The sequence below is a fragment of the Desmodus rotundus genome, chromosome 4 (genome assembly GCF_022682495.2).
Source record: "Desmodus rotundus isolate HL8 chromosome 4, HLdesRot8A.1, whole genome shotgun sequence".
In the NCBI taxonomy this organism is placed as follows: Eukaryota; Metazoa; Chordata; class Mammalia; order Chiroptera; family Phyllostomidae; genus Desmodus; species Desmodus rotundus.
Window position 1 is genome coordinate 88,939,192 of NC_071390.1, and position 25,886 is coordinate 88,965,077.

Below are 25,886 nucleotides of genomic sequence, written 5' to 3' on the forward strand. Positions count from 1 at the left end.
TACAACATCAAAAAAACAAACAATTCAATTTAAAAAATGGCAAAGGTCCTGAGTAGTACCTGTTCTCCAAAGAAGACATACAGATGGCCAATAGACATATGAAAAGATGCTCACTGTCACTAATCATCAGAGAGATGCAAATTTAACAACAATGAGGTATTACCTCATACCTGTCAGATGACTATCATCAATAAATCAACAAACAACTGTCGGTGAGGATGTGAAGAAAAGGAAACCCTCGTGCACTTTGGTGGGAATGCAGATGGATGCAACTACTGTGGAAAATAGTATGCAGTTACCTCAAAAAATTAAACACATAACTGCCTTCTGACCCAGTGATTCCATTTCTAGGAATATATCCAAAGAAAGCGAAAACACTAATTTGAAAGAACATATGCTCCCCTATGTTCATTACAGTGTTATTTATAATACCCAAGATTTGGAAGCAGCCTAAATGCTCATCAGTAGATGAGTGGATAAAAAGGCTGTGATACATTTACACAATGGAATATTATTTGACCATAAAAAATGGAAATCTTACCCTTTGTGACAGCATGGACAGACTTGGAAAGCATTATGCTAAGTGAAATAGTGAAATAAGCCAGTCACAAAAAGACAAATGTCACATGATTTTACTTATATGTGGAATCTAATGGACAAAATAAACTAACAAAGAAAGTAGAAACAGACTCATAGATACAGAGAACAGACTGACAGCTGTTAGAGGGGAGGGGAGTTGGGGAGCAAGGTGAAAAAGTGAAGAAATTAAGCACAAAATAATACTGATAGACACAGAAAACAGTATGGTGATTACCAGAGGGAAGGGGGAAGGGGGGCACAGAAGAGGGCAAAGGGTGGGTAAATGGTGATGAAAGGTGACTTGACTTGGGGTGGTGAACACACAATACAATATACAGATGATGTACTATAGAATTGTCCACTTCAAACCTATATAATTTTATTAACCTATGTCACCACAATAAATTCAATTTTAAAGAAAGAACCCAGCTCCATGGCAAGGTCTGGAGCCTAGAGGCTCTGAGAGTCATGCAGGGTCTTTTCTTAGGCAAAGTGTGACACAGCTTACATGCTGTCATGGGTTGAAAAATGAATAATGAACACACAGGTCTTATTAACATGCACTTCCCTGACTCAGGTTTAAAATACGGAACCTATTATGTATTGGGCATTGTACTGGGTGCCAGAGACCATGATACAGACATTTGCCATCAGGAAGCTCATTGGCTAACAGGAGAGAGATAAACATATAACAGGACATGTCAACAGAGATCATTAAGCCCCACAGTAGTGGCAAGGACTAAGTAACATTGGGAACCCAAAGGAGGAGGGTGGACCAGAGAATGCTCCACACTCTACAACTGGGTCTTGAAAAATTAATAAGAACTTCCTAACTAGACACCAAAGTTAATCTAGGCATGAGGAATATGTAAAGGAATATAGGACTGAAGCCACATAAAACTAATTAATCTCATACAAGATAACCAACCCAATCTTGAGGAGTGGTGCCTTTTGGCAAAGCAAAAGGGGAGGTGAGACCCAAAGGATGGGAAAGTGAGATGAAACATCCAGGCTGAGGTAAGGCAAAGCTTGAGTGAAAGAGCAATCACGGCTCTCTTGCAGAATTAAAAGTTTAATGTGGCCGAGGAATGAAGTAACAATAGTGAAAGCTGAGGCTGTAGTGGTAAGATCACGACATGAGTTGAGACTTCGCTTGATGGGCTAGTGGTGAAGTACTGAAGACTTTTGTTTGTTTATTTATGTTTTGTTTTGCTTTGATTTCATTTTACTATTTTTTTACAGTGTAAAATTTATATTTAGAATTAGCCAGCTGCGCTCAGTTTAGATGATCCCAATTTTGGTGGCAACATCCAAAGCATCATTGTTGGGAGCCAGTTGAACATATGCCTCCTTCACTCCTTCACTCCTTCAGGCCTGTCAGGGTGTTGACCTTGGCCATGTCGATGTCATAGAGCTTCTTCACACCCTGTTTGATCTGTGGATGTCCTTGACATCCACAATGAACACAATGCATTGTTGTCTTCTATCTTCACGGCTGACTCAGTACTCAGGGGGAACTTGATGATGCTTAGTGGTCAAGCTTGTTTCTCCTGGGGGGTGCTCTTCTGAGGATATTTAAGCTGCCATTGGAGCCATAATGTCTTTGTCTATGGGAAGGAGTACATGGAGATGTACTATTTTTTTTTGCAGCTGTGAATGCCTTTCAGCACTACTTTCTTTGCCTTCAAAGTCTTTGCTTTGGCTCCAGCTTTGTGAGATGCAGGAGAGGCCTGGATACCTGAAGCTGCAGCCTGTGGATGCCATGTAGCTCCCTAGAGTCCACTGTCTGTTGTCAGCTTCTCCCCTCAGCCCCCCTCCAACTGGAGTCCAGCCCATGTGGCTGGGACCACACATGCCGCAGCATGGCCAGAACGTGTTTTGCTTTGATTTTAAGGTAGAGACATAACTGGATCAGATTAGCCCTTCAGAAAGATGGATTATGCTGCAGATTGGGGAATTAATTGGGGGAGAGTCAAGCTGGACTCCAACATACCAATGAGAGCACAATTTCAGTCAATGAGGTAAGACCTGAAGGTGGGTAAACTAAGGTAATTAAAATAGAATACTTTGGTTTCTCTTCAGATCACATAAATCTTTCATCTTTTCCCCAAGGATCTTAATTACAGGTACCTCTTCTCACTGTTCACTTATCACATAGAAAAGTTTCTAGTCCTTGGCTCAACATTTGTTCATTGTTTTTACTTAATCAAACCTAGATTTATGTTTTAAATTCGTTCTAAATATCTTTCAAATCAAAATGAAAAACTGTCATGAAGATTGTGGAACTACAAAATACAGTCAGAGATGTGTATGAGTGTCACACTTGTATTGACAACCAAGAAAACTACAGCATTTGTCGTCACTTGTGAGGTCTGGTTGATTGGCTTGGAAAAGTTGTTCCCCAAGCCTGCGGACTTAAAAAGCTCCTGAGCAACATCAACACAAAGCAGCTTTTTCACATACCTACTCTTTAATTTACCTGACAAACTTGCATTTTGTACCTTTATCACTCTTTAGGGTGTATGTCTTTTATATAATAAATAAAAATTTTTCAAAACACTAGCTGTGCCAGGATTACACTTGTGCTAGAATAACAGGGTCACCAAGTTTTTACCAAATGGCTCCATGATGGATTACCTGAGCCAACACTTCCCAAAATCTTTATACAGCATGTCACAAGCAGGCCAAGCAGGTCAAAGATCACATTACTCTTCTCCTGGGCCCTCTATCTTGACATCCTCACTCTCGCTCTGGATTATGTACCAGATGAAGGCAAGAGAGTTTTCAGAGGTTTAATATAAGTCACATGAGAAGCTCTAAGAATGCAGGCACCTAAACTGCAACTGCAGTGTTGCCTACAAACCTGGCAACACAGCATCAAATCAAAGGCAAGCTAAGACATAAAATAACAGAATGGCAAATATTAAGGCAGGTGGGCCTCCTTGATTTGGCAAAGTGCAGAGAGTGCCTTCAATTTGCTCATTATTAACAGATAGCAAAATAGTTATTTTGGCAAATGAAGACATCATGCTAAAAATGTTTCCTTCCTAAGAATTATTGTTCTTTCTATGGTGTGCTATTTTACTATGATATAGCATGATCTCTCCCTTCTAACAATTCCATATGATTTAAAGTCCTTCCATGTCAAACTTTATGCCTTAATGTTATTTAGAAATTAATTTTGAAATTAAAGTAAAAATATTAATTTGCCATTTATTAATCTCATTCACTTTACAGGTAGGAAAGTGTCATATTGTAAGACTTTTGGCAAGCTATTTTTTCTTTAAGCATCAAGTATACGTCAACAATTTTTATTGGATTAAGTAGATATCTTATCTCTTTTTTACAGATAAAAATACTGAGACTGAGATTAAATTTACAAGGATTACAAATATTCTAACATTTGAGCAAGGGTTAGAACCAGAGATGTCTGATATTTTTAATATAGGTCTATTAACAGCTACTGTACTGTACATAATAATTATTTTTTAAAAACCTTGAATTTCCCCACATAATACCTCACATATACCTGCTGAATCTCACATAATTCTACTGAAATACATTTTAAAAAGCTTTGTTCACTTCTCAGTGACACTGTACATAAATTGCTGTGTCAATCATTGTGTTAAAAAATGTTCTTTTATCTTGATCCAGGAAGAAGTAAATTTTTCTTACCTATATTCCTAAAAAAACAGAGTGATAACTGGTATTACATTAATAAGAATGTGTTAAAGTTCTTAAATGTGCATTTATTCTATTTTCCTATTATCAAAATGAAACATAACATTTGAAAATATTTTAATTTCACTTTTCTTTATTATATTTTTTCATGCCAAAATTGAAAACACTAGATATTTTATAAAGGCTATGTTTTACCAATATAGAAACAATCTTTGTGCTTTCAAATTATAGAGATTAAATGTAATTTCTATGTTTTTTAAAGATTTTATTTATTTATTTTTAGAGGGAAGGAGAGAGGGAGAGAAATGTAAATGTGTGGATGCCTCTCATGCGCCCCCTACAGGGGACCTGGCTTGCAACCCAGCTATGTGCCCTAGACTGGGAATCGAACTGGCGACACTTTGGATAGCAGGCCAGCACTCAGTCCACTCAGCCAGGGCTTCATTTCTATTCTTTATTAGAATGAATCTATAAAGTTATTCAAGTCGTTACTTATTTTATTCATGTGTTATTAGACTCCCCTTTGTTATTTAAAATATATAAGAAATCATTCATGTTATATATTTGATTTATAGTATTTTATATTACAATAAAATCTGAAATGTGTATGTGCCTCCAAGAATGAGAAATTTCATTTTCAAGTAATCATTAAGACAGTGGTTCTAAAGAAGTTGGTGTCTCCCCAACTCTACTCAAGGTTGATCAAATCTCTCCTAAGCTCATATCTGCTGTGAGTTGACCAAAAGCTTACACTGACTAGACACTGTCTAGAAAAAGAAAGGGTCTACATGGGAGTTGGGTGGGGGATGCAGATGTTTCAAAGCAGCCAGATGCATGGGTCTGGAGTGATGACTACATCTGCAATCCCCACTCCACCATCTGCTACACGTATGACCTGGAATGAGTTACACAGCCGTTCAAATGTTTCCTTTGATCAAAGGAAATCCTTTGGTCAAAGGTAATAGTTGCACCTTCCTCTTAGGCTTACTATGAAGATTCAATGAGTTCATCACACTTGAGATAGTGCTTAGCACAAATTATAATGAGGCCAAGTAGAGGAGATGCTAATCAAATAAAAGACATAAGACTAGATGAAGTCCTAAATCCCTCCTGGTAGTAAATACTCTAGAAAATACTCACTTTTATCTCACTGAGAACATTAATTCTGTAGCTAGAGAATGAGTAGAGCACATATTCCTTAATACAGCATTTGAATATGCAAGTTCAGAGTGGAGTAGGTACCTAAACGTGTACCTGTCATTCACTTTGTGGAGAAATGGAGTTGGTCCATTTCAAAATGCAGCAAGTGAAGAGAGAAACAAGATAGTCACAATCTCAGAGTAGATTAATAGCAGCATTGCTCCCTTTATAATCTACTATTTAATTCATTGTTCTTTGGAAATATAATATGTATAATATGTAAATTCAAGTGTAAAAATAATTAAGTATCTAACAGTGGAAAATTCGTTTTATCCAAATATCTCTGTGGGAGTATTTGCCATATTAACCTACATACCTTGGAGCAAAGATAATAAAAATGCATAATTACAACTATTTATTGAGAAGTTACTATGTGCCAGAACTATGCTAAGCACATGGTATACATTATCCAATTTAATTTTTATTAGAATTATATTATGAAAGCTCAGAAAAATTAATCAATATGTTTGCACTTGCACAGTTATTAAGAGGTAGGGCTACAATTCAAAACCAGGAGTGACAAATCCCCCAAATCCTGCCGTTCCACTATGCCACATAACTCCCAGTACTCACCAAACAACTTTGCTTTTTCTCGTGACAAGATACTGACTATCCATTTTTTCTGGCATCCAGGACCAAGGTGAAACAGGAGACGTCACTGGGACCAACCCTGTTGTCAGTTCTGGGCACATTTCTCACACCTGTTTCAGTCCTTTTTTTCTTGTGGTAACGGATAAAACAATGATATCAAAAGGAAGAGTTGTCTTCATTTGCAAAACAGGAACATGGGAAATCTAGTCAACACCACAAAATTAGCTAGACTCATCATTGTTACCCCAATTGTGTTATAATAGAATATTTTAAAAATGAAACAGCAATTCCATTTCCAAGCTTCATTTGATCTCTCAAGTTTCTAATAATATGCTCACAATGCCAATCACCTTCACCCCTTTTGTAATTCTTGACCACCTGTACTGCCCCCTCATATCATTTCCACTCATACAGAGTGCTCTAAAGCCAAATTTACTATGAAGACAATTTGGTATTTTCGTTGTTCACTTGGGATCTGAGATGGCAACTTCAAGGAGCTAGAGTTCTATGCTGTGCCCAGACTTTCTGTGTCAACCAGCACGTCCCTTTCTACTTAAGCATAACAAAATGAGGACGCCTAATTGGAAGTCAAATATTTCTAAGCTCATTTCAACTTACTTACAAACCACACAGGTGTATTCTGATCAGCAATGGATATAAAATGTCTCTCAATTCCCATTTCTTCTTATCATGTGAGGGCCGGCCCACAGAATCTCTGTCTTATTCTCAAGGCCAAAGCTCTAGCTTATTTTGAGGCAACAGTGTTTCTAAAACTAAGAGGAAATGTACCCACTAAAATTTCATAACTTAATAAACTTATTCCTGTATTTTTTTAGATATTATCATCTTAGCCAGTAAACTAAACCTTTGTGCAAGTCCACCTGATAAAAAATGAACTGTTATTAATAAACATGTTAATAAATATACAGGTAAAACTTATATGAGGATTTACAGAAGGAAATTACAGAATTTTCTATTGCACTCACCATGTTTACTTAATATGTATTTATTGAGTCTCTAATATGTACCAGGCATTGCACTTGCCATTGGAGACGTAGAAATGAACAAAGCAGATGTTATCTCTGCCCTTCCACAGGCCTCCACTGTAAATGGTAAGGAAGAAAGAGAACTGTGAGTAAATTCCTTTATCATAAACAAAATGAGGAAAACAGCAAAAATTATAAAGATGTCATTTATACGAACTTATTGCCAGAAAACTGGAAATAAAAATCCAATGTGTCTTCATGCTCGGTGTTTGCACTCATACTGCAAGGTTTAATAGAATTTTTTAATTTTAGAGTAGAAGACATGTCAAATGCAGTTTACATTTCTCAGCCAGTAATTATATTTTCTTACAAGTAGCTATTACATTTTTAGAGACAGACACAACAAATAATAAGAGGTTTTATTTGAGAGGAGAAACAAGCATGGTGGGGGTTTTTTTAGATGAAAGGGGTATAATAAATTTATGAGACCTCACATACAGCTATAATATAATAAATTAGAAGGATTAATAGAATTGTGGGCTACAGTAACCTGCACTAGTAGAATGCCTATTTTATGGAGCTCGATAATACAGTTTATCATTGACTCCATGGGAATTCCCACAATATATTAGCTGTGGTGTAACAATAAAGCACACACAGTAAGGGGCATGTCCCTTTTGACACACATTCTCTTCCCACACTTACTTTACCAGGGAAACAACTCGGGTGCAGTTTAATTAAACTGCACTGCAATGAATTAGTCCAGGTCTCAGCCCTCTGACAGAGAGGGGCCTGGCAGTACCACAGGGGTTTGTCCCCTTCTGACACCAGAGAGACTTCAGAAAACTGGGGGGTGGGGGAGTGTAGGACCCCTCAAATGACAGTGTCACTGGGCAAGCCTGGAGCTGTCAATCAGGTCACTTAAGGGAGCATTCACTTGTTCAGAGAAATTTTATATTTCCCTACTTGTTGACTATTGGTCAATATTTTGGGGAACATCTAAATTCCTTGGTAAGGTTATGTTCTATTCCCCTAATTGAGGACAAGTCCATTATTGCTTATTTTCAAGAAAATTACCCTTGCTATTTTAAAATCCACTGTGTATTCATAGCCAGCTTTGGAAAGGCAACCAAGACAGTAATAAGTGAAAATAAACTTAGGATGATGCTGAGTTCAAATAAACTCTATTGGAAATAAAATATGAATAAAAACACTTTTGTTCAAAGTAAAAACTCTCCAGCTAAACACGCTCTAGAATCTCCAAGATAGAAATGTATTACAAAAGATATGTTATTTCCCCAGGGTTTCTGATCAACAGGATAGTAAGGTTATACCCCCAATGACACAAAAAAATCTTGCATTATTGATGAATATTCTTATTTTATCTGGATGCCATTTATTAATTCATGAGGGTGTTTTGGAATTGAAAAATAAAAATTTACAAAACAATTATATTTTAATAACTGCTTCTAGATGGATACATTGAATATTTAAGTGAGCCAACACACAAAGACCTCAAAGGAATTTATTAGACAATAGCAATTAGATCTCTAATAACTTGGCTCCACTGGAACTACTGAGCACTATTTAGATGCCAGACATGGCACCTTAGTGATGGGTACTCCGTGTCGCCACCCTGCCTTTCGCTAAGGTCTCTGAGAAATGACAGTCCCGTTAGGTGTCATGTCAAGCAGCTGACCTCACACTCTCAGCACTTGGTCTTTGCACTGCAAGTGCCCATTTGTCATTGTTGCCCAGAGATGGATCTCAGGTGACTCCGTGTCACCACTGCCTTTTCAAAGAATAAGATAATTGTTAAGTTTTCAAGCCTAGCACAGAAGACGCAAGGTTGCCTAAAAAAAATAGATAAGGAAATTGAAAGCAACAAATAGAATACTTTATTGATAAGGAATATGCTTTCTAATCATTGTAAAAATTATCTGCACTTAGAACTTTTTGACCAAATGAAAAGAAGATTCATGGTTTTCTGAAAACATTTTCCTATTACAATCTTTTTCCTAAGTAGGTACTAGAGAATAAAAGTATTTCTACCAGACCAAGCACATTAACACAGAACACCCACAGAGGCTTATTTACAAAAAGTAATATTGTTCTTTTCTTCTCGAACAACGATTAGCTTTCTGTAAATTGGGACTCACGTAATAGAAAAATTCCCACCACAATATTGTTAAGCTTTGGGAATAATATTATCTCCTCTATTTGTTGTGCCTTAGGAATCCAAGAATTTGAACAAGTTAGATGAGCTCCTCACATTCCCAGTATTTTGGAGCCTTTTTCACCTCAAGTGATCCTGAAATCTCTGTGTTCATTTCAAAGAGTGGCTTTTGCAGATCAGCGATCATCACATGCAGGCAGTGTGCTAAGTGCTTTACATATTCAACGAGTGTTTCATTTGAACTATCACTAGAAGCATGGAAGTTTGGTATTATTATTGTCATTTTATAGATAAATAAACTCAAAGTCAGAAAATCTGTTATTTTCCCAAAAGCATCAGAATTAGTAGATAGAGTTTGGATTCAAACTGAGTGATTCTAATGTCAAAATAGGTGCTATTAAATTCTTATCTACATTAGCTCTCAAAATTAAAAGTGTGGAGATTTTTTCTCACCAGCAAATATTCCATGCTATATTCTACTTGAAAAAAAAGTGTCTAATTTTTTCAACAAGATTCTTAGGTGATCAAGTTATGTCTTATCTCTCTAGACCCTTCATACTATGTAGAGACAGAGCCTGAAATATTGTTCTATTTGGGGAAGCAACTTTATTATTTAGTTTGAACTTATGTTTCCTTAGAAAAGAGGTTGTTCACATCATTGTGCTCTTGCTCCTTCTTCACGTACTTGTGCCTCCAGGAGAAGGGAAAAACAGAAAAATCTCTCTCCACTCTGACCCTCAAAATAAAACATAGCCTTCATTGTCAATGAAGAAGCAACTGAAACTGCAAGTTATGATAAGCAGCCTGTAACTGTCTTCCTTACCATCATTACCTCTAACCTCCTAGTCGAACACTTCATTAGTAGAAATGGGATTGATTTATAGTTGGAATGTGCAATTTAATTTTTTTTTACTTTATTGGAATTAGAATAGCAAGAACAATATTTTGTGAATCTGTTTTAATGTCCAAAACATTCTTTTTCTTATATTTTCTCATTTTATAGTACTTACAAAACAAAGTTTGCCCATCAATGAAAAATAAAATTTTGACAATCTCAATTTGGCTGACCTTGAACATCATAGCCTACACTAAATTTTTTAAATAATATATCATTTTAAAGTACTAAAATATAAAATACTAAGTACATGTATAACAAAAGACAAATATATATCTTATGTCTACTGAAAGAAAGAGAAACATCTAGGTGCCAGAGAAAACAGGCAGCTTACAAGACAAATGGAGTCGGTCAGGGAGATGTGGGAGAATTATAGACCTAGGGGCCAGAGGCTAAGGCTTCAATTCCCATACAGGGATAACAGATGTGGCCTTGAACCCATGCACATAAAGAGATAGAAATAAAACCTTTAATGAAGTTAGGACCTCAAAAGCACTGTTTCTTCACTGTATGATAAGGATTCCACCCAAAAGTTTAAAAGACAAAAATGGAAACTATCCATCCCAAGAGTTCTGTAAGGCTTAAAAAAAATTTATTCAAGAAAGTAAAGACTCAGCCTGTGTTATCTTGTGCATAGGAATCATTAAGCCAAAAAAAATTAGCACAAAAATTTACTTCCAGCTACTAAATTTATAACAATTTGTATAGGAAAATGAAACACTGCTCTTTATTAGCATTACAGAGCTTTAGATTGACAGTTATTTTTTTCAGCATTTTTCTTTAACTCTGGACAAATAAATACACACACAATCATTAAAACAGATGATATGAATTCCAAAGTACAAATTCTAAAAGGAAATATTCCAACATGAATACAGTGAGCACTACAACAGATAGATCAGAACCCAAAAGCTTCTGGTAATGGGATAATCTAAAAGAAACTATAGGGAGATCCAAGATGGCAGAGGAGTAAGTGGAAGCTGCACTGATGTCATCCTGGGACTAACCTGGAATTACAGCTAAATTGTGGAGAAATCGCCTGGAATAGACAAATGAACAGTAGCTAGAGAGAGGCCTTGTAGCCAAGGACAGACAGAAGAAATCATTTCACCACAATGTGACTGGCTGACTAAATTAACAACTGAAGGAGACAGCCACAGACTGTGCATCCCTGGTAGTCTCGAGCAGGCTGCTTAGGGTCAGACAGGGAGACCAATTAACATCACCAGGGGTGGATCCAGAAAGAGAAGACAGTGCACCTGCCCATCAGCATACAAGACTTGTTGGACACAGTGACTCTCAGCCAGCCAGAGGGAAGGACCCCAAAACAACCAAAACCCAATTACAACCACAGAGCCAACATAAACAGCACAAAGAGCATCCCCAAAGCATCAAATTTAAGAGATCAAGAAGTCTGCACAACAGAATCCCAGAGGTCTCCTACCACAGAAAGTTCATACCACAAAGCAGGGAGTTAAAGCAGATCAATCTAATATGCAGAAATAAACAAGGAGTCACCTAAAATGGGGAGACAAAGAAACAACCCCTAATCAAAAGGAAAGGAGGAATCCCAAGGAAGAGTACTAAGTGAAATACAGGCAAGCAAACTATCAGACATTGAGTTCAAAACAATGGTTATACAGATGCTCAATGAGGTCAGTGAGAACTACAAAGAACTCCAGGGAAGCTACAAGAAACTTACTACAAAGTATACCAGCATGAAAAAGGACATAGAAACTATCAATAAGAGCTGAGAGGAAATGAAGAATACAATATCTGAAATGAAGAACACAGTAAAAAGAAATTAAAAGCAGGCTAGATGAAGCAGAGGAACATATTAGCTAGCTGGAGGACAAGGTAGAAAAAAATTCCCAGACAGGGCAACAAAATAAAACAAAACAAAAGACTCAAAATGAATGAAAAGGGGTTAAGGAAGCTGCAGGACAACATGAAATAGAATAATATCCATATCATAGGGATACCAGAAGGAGAAGAAGAGGAGCAAGGGATAGAAAACATGTTTGAAAAAGTAATGACAGAAAATTTCCCTACACTAATGAGAGAAAAAGTCATGCAAATCCAGGAAGCACAGAGGGTCCCAATCAAGATGAACCCACAGAGGCCCACTCAAAAACACATCATAATTAAAATTGCAAAATTTACATGCAAAGAGAAAATCTTAAAGGCAACAAGAGAAAAATAGCTAGTAACCTACAAGGGAGCTCTGATAAGGTTATCAGCTAGCTGATTACTCAAAAGAACCCCTATAAACCAGAAGACAATAGCAAGAAATATTCAACTAATGAAAGTACAAGCCTGCAACCAAGACTACTCTACCCAGCAAGGCTCTCATTTAAAATGGAAGGCAATATAAGGAGTTTCCCAGACAAAAGAAGGCTGAAAGAATACATCTCCACCAAACCAGCATTGCAAGACATGCTCAAAGGACTGCTTTAAGAAGATGAAGAAAAAGAGCAAGAGAGATAGAGAGAGGAACACAGGTACAAAGGGGAAAAATGCCAATGAATAAGTACCTATCAATAATAACCTTAAATGTAAATGGATTAAATGCTCCAATCAAAAGACATGGGGTAGCTGGACAGATAAGAAAACAAAACCTGCACATATGCTGTCTACAAGAGACCCACATCAGAACAAAAGATCTACACAGGTTGAAAGTGAAAGGATGGAAAAAAGTATTCCAAGCAAATAGACCTGAAAAAAATAAAGCTGGGGTAGCAATACTTATATCAGAAAATATAGGTTTCAAAACAAGGGGCATAAAAAGAGACAAAGAAGGACACTACATAATATTTAAAGGAGTAGTCAATCAAGAAGATATAACCCTTGTAAACATATATGCACCCAATATAGGAGCACCCAAATATATAAGGAAAATCTTGGAGGACTTCAAGAAAGATATCAACAGCAACACACTCATCATAGGAGATTTTAACATCCCATTGTCAACAATGGGTAGATCTTCTAAGCAAAGAATCAACAAGGACATTGTTGCATTGAACAACACTCTAGTTCATATGCACTTAATTGATATACATAGAAACTTTGACCCCAAAGAAGCAAAATATACATTCTTTTCAAATGCACATGGAACATTTTCAAAGATAGACCACATGGTAGGACACAAAACAAGCATCAAAAATTCAAGAAAATTGAAATCATATCAAGCATCTTCTCACAATGGAAACCAACCTCAAGGAAAAAACTCAAAAACATTCAAACTCATGGAGACTAAATAACATTCTCTTAAATAATGAATGGGTTAACAATGAGATCAAGGAAGAAATCAAAATATTTATGGAAACATGAAATTGAACACACAATAGCCCAAAACCTATGGGACACAGTGAAGTCAGTCCTGAGAGGGAAATTCATAGCAGTACAGGCCTACCTAAAAGATAGAAAAATCTCAAATAAACAACCTAACTCTACATCTACAAGAACTAGAGGAACAACAACAAACAAAGCCCAGAGCAAGTCTAAGGAAGAAAATAATCAAGAGGAGGGTAGAATTAAATGACATAGAGACTAAACGAACAATTCAAAGGATCAATAAATCCAGGATCTGGTTCTTTGAAAAGATAAACAAATAGACAAACCTTTAACCTGACTCATCAAGGAAAAATGAGAGAGGACCCAAATAAATAAACTCAGAAGCCAAAGAGGAGAAACTACAACTGATGCCACAGAAATACAAAGGATCATAAGAAATTACTATGTACAACTATATGCTGAGAAATTTGACAACCTGTGTGAAATAGACAAATTTCTAGAAAAATATCATCTTCCAAAACTGAATCAAGAAGCAGAAAGCCTGAGTAGGCTGATAACAATTAATGAAATTGAACTAATAATCAAAAAACTCCCAACACATAAAAGCCCTGGACCAGATGGCTTCACAGGTAAATTTTGCCAAACATTTAGGGAAGAACTAACTCTTATCCTTCTCAAACTATTCCAAAAAATTCAAGAAGAGGGAAGACTCTCAAACTCTTTATATGAGGCCAGTATTATCTTCATTCCAAAACTAGGTAAAGACACAACAAAGAAAGAAAACTACAGGCCAATATCTCTGATGAGTATAGATGCTAAAATCCTCAACAAAATATTGGCAAACTGGATCCAGAAATACATTAAGAAAATCATACACCATGATCAAGTGGGATTAATCCCAGGGATGCAAGGATGGTATAATATTCACAAATCAATAAACATAATACACCACATACACAAAATGAAAGACAAAAATCATATGATCATATCAGTAGATAATGAAAATGCATTTGGTAAAGTACAGCACCCATTTATGATAAAGATACTCAGCAAAGTGGGAATAGGGAGAGCACAGCTTTGTTGGGGAAACTGGTTCTGGGCTCACCTCCCTGCTAATGGAACCTCTCTCTGCTGATTATGGCAAGAAGTCCAAGCTGGAATATTCCATTTACTCAGCCTCCCAGATTTCCACAGCTGTAGTTGAGCCCTACACCTCCATCCTCACCACCCACACCACCCTGGAGCACTCTGTTCCTCGGGTTGACCATGAGGCTATTTACATTTATCCTAGAAACCTCAATATTGAGCACCCAACCTACACTAACCTTAACTGCCTTATTAGCTAGATAGTGTCCTCCATCACTGCTTCCCTCAGGTTTGATAGAGTATTGAATGTCAGTCTGACTGAATTCCAGACCAGCCCGATGCCCTACCCCCGCATCCATGTCACTCTGGCAACAAACGCCCCTATCATCTCTGCTGAGAAAGCCTACCATGAACAGCTTTCTGTAGCAGAGATCACCAATGTGTGCTTTAAACCAGCCAACCCAATGGTGAAATATGACCCTTGCCATCACAAATACATGGCTTGTTGCCTGTTTTACCATGGTGACATGGTTCCCATAGATGTCAGTGCTGCCATTGCCACCATAAAGACCAAGTGTAACATCCTGTTTGTGGACTGGTGCCCCCTGGGCTTCAAAGTTGGCATTAATTACTAGCCTCCCACTGTGGTACCTGGTGGAGACCTGTCCAAAATACAGGGAGCTGTGTGCATGCTGAGCAACACCACAGCTATTGCTGAGACCTGGGCTCACCTGGACCACAAGTTTGACCTGATGTACACCAAGCATGCCTTTGTCCACTGGTTCGTGGGTGAGGGCATGGAGGAAGGAGAGTTTTCAGAGGCCCAGGAGGACATGACTGCTCTTATGAAGGCCTTTATGATGAGGTTGAAGCAGATAGTGCTGAGCAAATGGATGACGGTGAAGAGTATTAACATATCTGCTGCAATGTTACACTCCGGAGTCTTGGGACTATCTTATTTCTCTTGGGACTATCTTATGGTTCTGTGAAGTCTATTGTGTCCCAAACTTGTCAATAGGAGTGATTTTAAAAAAGAAAGAAAGAAACAATGGAGAATAAAAATTGGTAAATGTGAATCAATATAAGCAATGACAGTAATGACAACTGGAGGGACAGTAGGAAAAACAAATGAGAGAAATAAAACACGTGAAAATTTGAAGAGTGACTTAAGAAATGCACTCCAAAATTCTGAAAGTTTACTAAAAATGTAAAGATGCATATTAATTTTAAAACTTTTTAGAACAAGACACATGAAAGATTTGGGGGTACCAATTAGAAGAATAGAAACAATGTATAACTTCAAAAAATAAAAGAATGGGGGGAAAAGGAAAATTATAAATCCAATCATTCCAACAGAAAGCAGGAGAAAAGGAACAAGAAACAGGGAAAAAGTAAGTGATAAATTACATGTAAGATAGTATAAATAAAAAAATATTCCAGTTATGGTGTTAAATATAAATGGACTTAAGCCACTAGTTAAAAGCCTCCCAGAGGAATGTTTAAAAAAGTAAGTATATGCTACTTTTGAAATAGACCAGCAATGATAAATATGGATGAATCTCAAAAAAATGTTGCATTTCAAAATAATGAAATAATACGAAACAACTCATAAAGACATTTAATACATGCAAAAGCATTGACCATGGAATACTATCTAGTGACAACAAGGAACAGAATTTTGGTCATTTCTGAAAAGAAAATTAGAGAGGAGTGGCTGCCAGGTAGGGACATCAGGGAGGAGGGGAAGAGGTGGGTGCGTCTACACAGTGGCATCATGAGGGAGACCTTTGTGGTGAAGGAATAGTTATGCATCTTGCCATAGTCGTTATACCAATCTACACATGTGATTAAAATGACAGAAATGTACACATATGTGGTACTAATATGTGTCCCTGGTTTTGATATTGTGCTATAGTTACACAATATGTAACTATTGGGGAAAATGGGTGAAGGGTGCACAGGACTTCCCTGTACTATCTTTTGCAATTTTCTATGAATATATAGTTAAAAATAAAATGCTTTTTAAAATACTTCACCTTGCTTTAACTAAATACGTGTACAATAAAAGTATAAAAACATCTTGGTATTGTTTGAATTTTTCATAATGCTATATGGTTGATAATTAATATTTATAAAACAATAATGGTAGTGACACCAACGATAAGAATTATAATAGCTTACAAACAAAAATGTTTGACCTAGCTGTTGTGTCAAAAAATAACATGGACATGCAAACTAAACAAGATATTTACAAATTCTCTTTGTTTTGTGATAATTATTAACTCACTTAACTCCAGTCTCAGAAGCAGAGGGATTTATGATATTCCAGCGTAAGCAGAGAAAACGGGTGATCATAACTTTGCATGACAATGCAAAAGTTGAACTCAACATTTTGCATTCAAAACTCAAAACGTTGAAAAGTGCAGCTAAAAAGAAGGAGGAGGTGGGGGGAGGGGGAGAAAAGATAAGTGAAAATGCTGGTAGTAAAATTAGGATCAAATATAAATCATATGAGTGTAGACATTGTCACCATTACAGAGTCCAGCAAGAGGAGCTTAGTGAAGGTGAACATAAATGAGGAAATAAATGGTTGTAGTAAAGAAACCCCAGAGGAAGGACTCCAGCAAAAAGCCTCACACAAAAGAAATTCTCAGAGATTGTTCCCAACATTAAAATGCGTAGAGTGACAGGCGCCAGCAGAGCCAGGCGAAGACTGTGGGCGCTGAGTTTCCCAACAGCTTTAGTGCAAACATGGTCTAAAACCCGAAGGACTTTTGTAAGAAGTATGGAAAGCATCAGCCACACAAAATGACCCAGTATAAGAAGAGCAAGGATTCCCTGTACGCCTAGGGGGAAAAAGGCATTGTGTTTGGAAACAGAGTGGCTACGTTGGGCAGAAAAAGACGATTTTCCGGAAGAAGGCTAAAACCACAAAGAAGATCGTGCGGAGGCTTGAACGCGTTGAGCCCAACTGCAGATCCAAGAGGATACTGGCCATTGAGAGACACAAGCATTTTGAGCGGGGAGGAGATGAGAAGAGAGAGGACCAAATGGTCCTGTCCTAAGCTTCGGGATTCTTTTGTTCTTTTATTTTTGAAAGGAAAATGTTGAAGCAGTAGAAAAATTACATGTATAAAAAAAAATGCAGTGATATTCTAAATAACTAAATAAATAAGCAAACAAACAAAATGCATAGAATGAAATGTTGGAACCTGATCCAAACTTTTAAAAAAAAACCTACAATTCGACTCATGGAAACGATACTCACTCCTTATTTATTATAAGTTAAACAAGAAGACAACTATTTTTTAAGATGTCATTTTTTAAAAAATTTTATTGTTATTCAATTACAGTTGTCTGCGTTTTCTCCGCATCCCTCCACCCCACCCCAGCCAATCCCACCTCCCTCCCCCACCTCCACCCTCCCCCTTGATTTTGTCCATGTGTCCTTTATAGTAGCTCCTGTAATCCCCTCTCCCCACTGTCCTCTCCCCACTCCCCCCTAGCTATTGTTAGATTGTTCTTAACTTCAATGTCTCTGGCTATATTTTGTTTGCTTTTTTCTTCTGTTGATTATGTTCCAGTTAAAGGTGAGATCATATGGTATTTGTCCCTCACTACTTGGCTTATTTCACTTAGCATAATGCTCTCCAGTTCCATCCACGCTGTTGCAAAGGGTATAAGCCATCAGCAAATGAGTGGATCAAAAAACTATGGTACATTTACACAATGGAATTCTATGCAGCAGAGAGAAAGAAGACAACTATTGCTCAAACTACACTTAATAAATTTTTAAAAACAAATAAAACACATTAATTCTCAAAATTTCTAATACTTTTAGTGTAGTAAATATTAGTTGTGCTATTATTTTCATGTATCTGTACATGTGTAACTATGCATTTACATGTCAAAACAACAGCAGGAGAGCTTTTGTTTTGACAAACAATGTTTAATGATCACATAACAATGACCTTTTCCCATTGATTTTAACATCGCTTTGCAGTTGTTTTTACTGTCTCACACTGCTGAGCAAAGTGAGGACTGCCTACAGGTGAAGAGGATAATCTGCTTGTGCAAAAATTGAGTAATGACTACATCCCCGTTTAAGAAAATATATTTTCTATGTGACTTAGGAGGTAAATAATACAAACACAACCAACTTATGCTTCTCTACTAACTTTGTTTGCTGTCATTTGACAGTCAAATCCCCTTTTTAATGGTCCTTCACATATTTTTTAAACAATGGAATCCTTATTTTCAATTATATCTGAAATGAAACAACTTATTAAACAATAAATCAAGGTTATACTTAAATTTATTTTGTTTGAAAGCTAGTTACAAACAAAATTAATTAATAAGAATTATGCTGAGTTGCCCTGGCTGGTGTGGCTGAGCGGACTGAGTGCTGGCCTGTGAACCAAAAGGTCACTGGTTCAATTCCCAGTCAGGGTACATGCCTGAGTTGCAGGCCGGGTCCCCAGTCAGGGGCATGTGAGAGGCAACCAGTCAATTGTTTCTCTTGCACACCAATGTTTCTCTTCCTCTCTTTCCCCCTCTCTTCCCATCTCTCCAAAAATAAATAAATAAAATCTTTAAAAATAAAAGAATTATGCTGAGTTAATGACTATCCATGAGGAACATAATCATTTCAACCTAAACATCCAATTTTTTGCCTGCATTTTTGTTCATTATTCAGAGATACACAGAGATAAATAGCTGCAAATGCTGCCCGTCCAAGCCACCCTCGATATCTCTGAATTCTCTTCAATTAACATGAGGTGGGTAATTTGCTTCTTTGAGTACACAAGTGATACTTCTTTCTTGTTTTTGTTTTTTTTCAGGTATATACGAAATACATTTTATTTATTTTTTATTGATTGATTTTATTTTTTTATTGTTGTTCAAGTACAATTGTCTCCATTTTCCCCCCAGTACTCCCCCCACTCCAGCTATTTGTGAAACTTTCAGTAATTAAAAAAAAACCTTGGATGGCTGCTTTATTCTAACATATGTACAAAAATGTTTTTTAAAAGAAAACGTGAAATGATCATCAGAACTATAAGTGAGAATTATTAAAAGAGGTTTTTAGTAAGTTTTTTATAATGGCTAAATATTTTTAAGTGGAATTGATTTAAATATTCAAATTCAGATTGATGGTTGTGTACAGTACATGGTGTGGCACAAATAACGCCCCTTCTTTATTACAGAATCATAAGCATGTAATTCTGTAATATAACAATATCACGCTCAAGCACACTATATGACATTTTAAGTGAAATGTTCAAGTTAAAACTACAAATTATTACACCCATATTTTAACCTTCCAACCACACTCAAGCAAGCCTTACTTCTGCTGGAACCTGTATAAATTCAGAATGGAATATTAAGCATCCTGAAAAATAATGCTTAGGAAAAGTTTTTAACAATGAGAGGAAGTGTATATAATAATGGAAGCAAAAAGGCTAAAATACAATGCATGTAACAGAGTGATGTTTCTTAAAATGCAGTGAAATATTAAGTAGTAATATAATACTAACAACTGTCCCTGGAAGGTGGAATCATGGATGTTTGATTAATGTGGAAAAGGATTGATATTAACATCTTGATACTTTCAACACTTTCCAAAATATAAGTTACAATAACTTTATTTAAAAATGCTTCTGTAATAAAAACTGCATAAAACAAAACACTCTCTTTCTGAACTAGAAGTTGTTCTCCAAACACCCAGGCAATCGGGCAACAAAGCAAGGACTCTTGTTGGTGAGGAACCTTCTGAGAAAGCCTATCTAGCACCATACCTACCCATCCTCAGAGACTCGGTGTAACAAGGAAAGACAGGAGCCCATGATCTCCACCAGAGCAGCTGCCAGAAAATCCTGGGGCAACTCTTCCCGAACCCCACTCCCCTCCCACCCCCCACCTCCTTGTAATCAGAGTGGAGAATTTACCAGAGTGGAATTAGCCTGTGGCTTCTGTGTTATTTCCTATATTTTGTAACAACTTAACATGATGGAAAAATATTAAATCATTCCTGCTACATTTGGTTATAGAATATATGACTTCTCTAATGAAATGTGTTATTTAATAAGGATCAGGAAAAATGATTAAAAAAACAAAACTAAATAATCAAAACAAAAAGAAACAAAATCAGAGAGAATAGAAAATTAGCAAGTATCAGTTTAACCTAAGTCATTCCACGGAGGTAGTATATTTGAAAACTGTTAAGATATCAATGAACCTATGTTATTGGATTTCTCCATAGTTCCATTATTGGTAAGTTAGAGGTCTATAAAGTTTCTCAATATTGTTTTTAATGTACTTATTACAAAAACAACATAGGCATGTGGCTTTTTAATAAATTCAAATAGAATAAGGCAGTAAAATAAAAGTAAGTATCTTCCTCTACTCCAACCTCAAGCCTCACTTTCTGTAAGTAAAATTAATCATTTTGGAGGGTTTCATAGAAATTTTGGGACATATATAAGAACACACAAACATTTATTTTATGTACATGAGAAGCAAAATATGCCTATTGTTCTACAGTATCTTTTCTGCCTTAAAAATATATATTGAAAAATCTTTCATGTTCATGCACAAAATTTCATTCTTTGTAATAGTTAAATGTTATTGCAGGTATGATTATACTATAAATTACTTAATAATTTCCTATCAATATATATTTAAGTTGCTTCCAGTTCTTACATTACAATCTGCTAAAATGTACAAATATTTTTGCATGTTAGCTCCAGTAAGAGAAATTCTTAGCCATGGAATTGCTGGACCAAAGACATATGTATTTCACTTTTTGAGAGATGGTGTTACCAATTACTTTACAAGTTTTCACTAACTGATACTCCCAAGAATAGTATATACAAGTAACTCTTTTCCTACAACTTCACCTTGCAGCATTATTCTATGACTGCAAAGCATATACCCTGAAAATAAGCACCGTCTCACCCAGAGCTAGCCATCACACCAGAAGACTTTGATCACGTATTCTTCCGTGTTATCCTTGCTATTGGAAGTGTTTATCTAAGTCATACAGTTGTTGCGTTTCTGGTTTGGGCATTAACTAACTGGAATCTAGTAGTACTGGAATTTTGACATCACAGTCACTGTGGTGGAAGGAATAACTGTATATTCTAATCTCCAGAATCTTAGGTATGTTCAAACTGGCTTGGGTGGTACATCTGATGTGGTCATTAAAGAAATGTTTTTTAAAAATAAAAAATGATCATTCATTCTTAATAATACTCTTTTATTTCCATTTACATTATGTATTCAAAATATAACATTTAAAACTTTTTAACATTCCTTATGCCCCCCAAATAACTTTGAAATAGTTATCAGATCTTATACTAATATCTCCCAAAAAAATATTTTTCAAAACTTAGTAATGAAAAATTATCTTCCTAATTATTAGCAATGTAAAAAGAAATCATTTCTTACCTGAAATTCTTCAACTTCTCTAATAACCTCTCTTAAAAGTTCTACAAAGTGGGAGCTGTGAAGCATATGGTACATCCAAGAAGTAAATCTTTAAATTTTAGAACAAGCACAAACTACTGGCTCTTTTAGAAGACAATTCTCTCTACTGCAAACCAGCTGCAGGCACAGTCTAGTTACAGCCCTCAGCAAAGCTGTGCTGTGATCTATTAATTTACACCTACTGTGCATTGAATGAGAAGCAAAGGCCACAGACTTGGCACATAACTTATGAGCCCAACATAAAACAGATATTCCATTTACTAGTAAAAGTACTTAAGGTATGAGGTCTTGGAATTTGTAAGGTGACATACAATAAAGAGTCTGAGAATTTATGTTATAATCAGCTAACTCATGATGCCAGAATGTCCTTAATTAAGAGTGGAAGAAGTGATCAGCTAGGCCTTGAAAATTAAATCAAATAACGCAACAGTTGGAAATCACTAAGATTATGAAGACCATACGTAAATATTTGCACACCAAATCAAAGTGTAGTTGACATCAACAAATCAGACTACATAATGCTTATTCTTATTCCTAAAAGTGTATGGAAAAAAGCAGCGATTCTGCACCACTTTTGGAAATGGTCAAGTCCTATGTCACAGGAGCACAATAGTGAATAATTATAACCTTATAAGAAAAAGTCCATTTCATCGGGCAACTTTTACATGAGAAAACTCACTTAAAGAATAGTTCTATAGTACTCAGACACTGTGGATACCACCCCAGGTTGCTGACTACCCTCACACGTGCATCCTGTATTGCTTTTTGTCTCTTATCTTCGCTTCCTGGGGACTTCCCAAATAGATTAACTGCATCCAAATCCTTGTCTCAGAGTATGCTTTGGGGGTAATCCAAATTAAGAAAACAGTTTAAATGTGAAAAAGTTTACTGTTCTTTCTTAAAACAGCCAGAGGTATATGGCCGAGGGCTGATAGGGTAGTCTTGCCATCCTCAATATGTTGCTTCTTCCTTTAATTACAGGGTGTCCAAGTTGGCTGTTCCACCTCTCCCCACTTCCCAACCTATGGAAAAGGAAAAAAAGCAAAGAGCACACTAGACCACTCCCAACCAATACCCTGTGAATTATGAGGTTTTCTATTCTAGCTGACGGGAGCAGGCTCTTTCCTTGACCCTATGTGAGCCCTGGGTACCATTCCCTCCAACCTTTTGGCTGGTTCTTTTCCTGGCTTCAGGCAATTCCCTCACATGCAAGTGCTGCTCAATACTCAGCTCATTCTCTAGGGCAGTCCTCTGCAGATCTCTGAAGGTCAGAATGACCTTTGTAAAGACTGAGCTAGCCAGGATGAAGATAGGGGTGCTCTACCTCTAAAACAGGAGAAGACTTTCACTGGGTAGAGGAAGAGAGTGGGTTGATGTGGGTGACTGAGATGTGAAAAAATTCCCCTCACTCATGCTCTCATCAACTATATTTGGAGGTCCAGGTACCAAGTACAGGTACCAGGAAGCCTCACAAGAGATAATTAATTATATATGGATGTCCCTGACCCTTGGAAGAGTTCCATGGAGCCCCTCCCCTAATCCTGAGGATGGATTCTTAGACCAAAATAGACACTTTTGCAAGAGTCTACACAAATATAACTAGGAAATAGGGATGGACAATGAATCTTTTAACCAGCTTAAAAGAAGTCCAGAAATTATTAGTATAAATAGCATTTCTAACTCCCACCCCTAAAACCTATTTGCATCCTTTGATGTATCCAGGATATTTTTTTTCACTTTTATGTGTTTTTAGTTGATAACAGAAAAAAGTCTGTGATTGGCACAGGGCTCAGAGGACAGCTGAGTGAACAGAAAACAAGGGATGGGTCTGTCTGCTCTTGAGACCCAAGAACTAGTTTCTTTTGCCACTTTGGGGAGAGAAGTTCTGAGAAAAACTAACAAAATTTACTTAGAAAGATTTAGAACACAGTCAAGGCTACTTTAGGGCCAAAAAGGAAAATACTTTATCTGCCTCTTCATTAAGATAATTCTTTTTCCCAATAGAAGGGCAATGTTTACTTAATGATAACCTAGGAGGGTGTGGAAGCAGGGTCTCTCATGCAGTGTTCTGAAGATGGCAAATAAGTGAATCCTTTTGGAAAGACAATTTAACAGAATGTTACAAAATTTATAAGGCACATACCATGTAACCCAATACTTCCTCTTCTGAGATGATGTCAGAAGACTATCATACACGTATGCAAAAATGTACACACAATTATTTCCATTGTGTTAATGCCTTTAATAGCAAAAATGAAGAAGCCACTGTTATGGGTTGAATTGTATCCATTAAAAAGATATGTTGCTCTGGCTGGTGTGGCTCAGTTTGTTTAAGCATCATCCTACACACCAAAAGGTTGAGCGTTCAATTCCTGGTAGGGCGTGTACCTAGAATGAAGTTTCAGTTCCCAGTAAGGAGCATATGGGAGGCAACCAATCAATGTTTCTCTCTCATATCAATGTCTTTTTTTTTTCCTCTCTCTCCTCCATTCCACTATGCCTAAAATCAATAAGCACATATTTTTTAAAAAATATATGTTGGAGACCTAACACTCAGTACCACAGAATGTGATGTTATTTGGAAATAGGCTTATTACAATTAGCTACAATAAGGTCATAATCAAGTAGTATGGGCCCTAATCCCATATGACTAATGTCCTTGTAAGAGGAGAACATTTTGTAAACACAAGCACACACACAGAGAAGACAATCTGAAGACACACAGGAAATAGATGGCCATGTGACTGGAGTGATGCATCAACCAGCTAAAGGACACAAAGCGTTGCCAGCAAACACTGTAAGCTAGAAGAGGAAAGGAAAGATTTTCTCTTAGGGCCGTTGGACAAGGTCTGGCGCAGTGGACAGCTTGATTTCAGACTTCTAGCCTCCAGACTATGAGACAACACACTTCTTTCTTGTAAGCCACCTAATTTGTACTACTTTATTACAGCAGTGCTAGGAACTGACACAACTGCTTATATGTAAGAGAACAAGCGAGTTAACTGTGGTACAAGGACATCATAAAATAACACCCTTAAAAATAGACCAATATGCACAGCAGTTCCTGCAGCTGACTGGCCTTGCTAAACTCTTCCCATTAACCTGCTAACAGCAATCAAGGCTCAATGACAGGAAGAGGGTGTACTCAGCCCACATGGAGGGCAACCTTGAGTACCCAGCTTGGGTGATAGGGGAGGCTATGCAACAGGACCCCACAAAACACCTACTACATTAGGCCATGCTACCAAGACAGGGAGTCATAGCAGCTCCACCTAACATAGAAACAAACACAGGGAGGCTGCCAAAATGAGGAGACAAAGAAATATGGCCCAGATGAAAGAACAGAACAAAACCCCAGGAAAAAAATAATAAACAAAATGGAGATAAGCAATATGTCAGATGCAGAGTTCAAGACACTAGTTACAAGGCTGGTCAAAGAACTTAGTAAGTACCTCAACAGCATAAAAAAGATCCGGTCAGAAATGAAGGATACACTAACTGAAATAAAAAACAATTCACAGGGAAACAACAGTAGAGTGGATGAAGCTGAGAATCAAATCAATGATTTGGATAATAATGAAGCAAAAAACAACCAACCAGAACAGCAAAAAGTAAAAAGAACCCAGAAAAACAAGAATAGTGTAAGGAACTTCTGGGACAACCTCAAGCATACCAACATTCACATTATAGGGGTACCAGAAGGAGAACAGAAAGAGCTAGAAGGTGGAAATCTGTAAGAGTCATGGGGATATAAATTACAGTGTAGGAAATGGAGAAATCAAAGAACTTATATATGTGAACCATGAACATGAACAATGATGTGGGGATTGCCTGAGGGAGTGGGTGGTGCTGGGTGGAGGGGGGCAAGGCTGGAAAAACTGGGACAATTGTAATAGCATAATCAATAAAA

General features: G+C 36.9%; 1 pseudogene; it reads left to right on the plus strand.

Moving 5' to 3' along the window:
- Positions 1-14,019: 14,019 nt before the first annotated feature.
- On the plus strand, positions 14,020-15,401 carry LOC112317812 (tubulin alpha-1C chain-like; annotated as a pseudogene).
- The last annotated feature ends 10,485 nt before the right edge of the window (positions 15,402-25,886 follow it).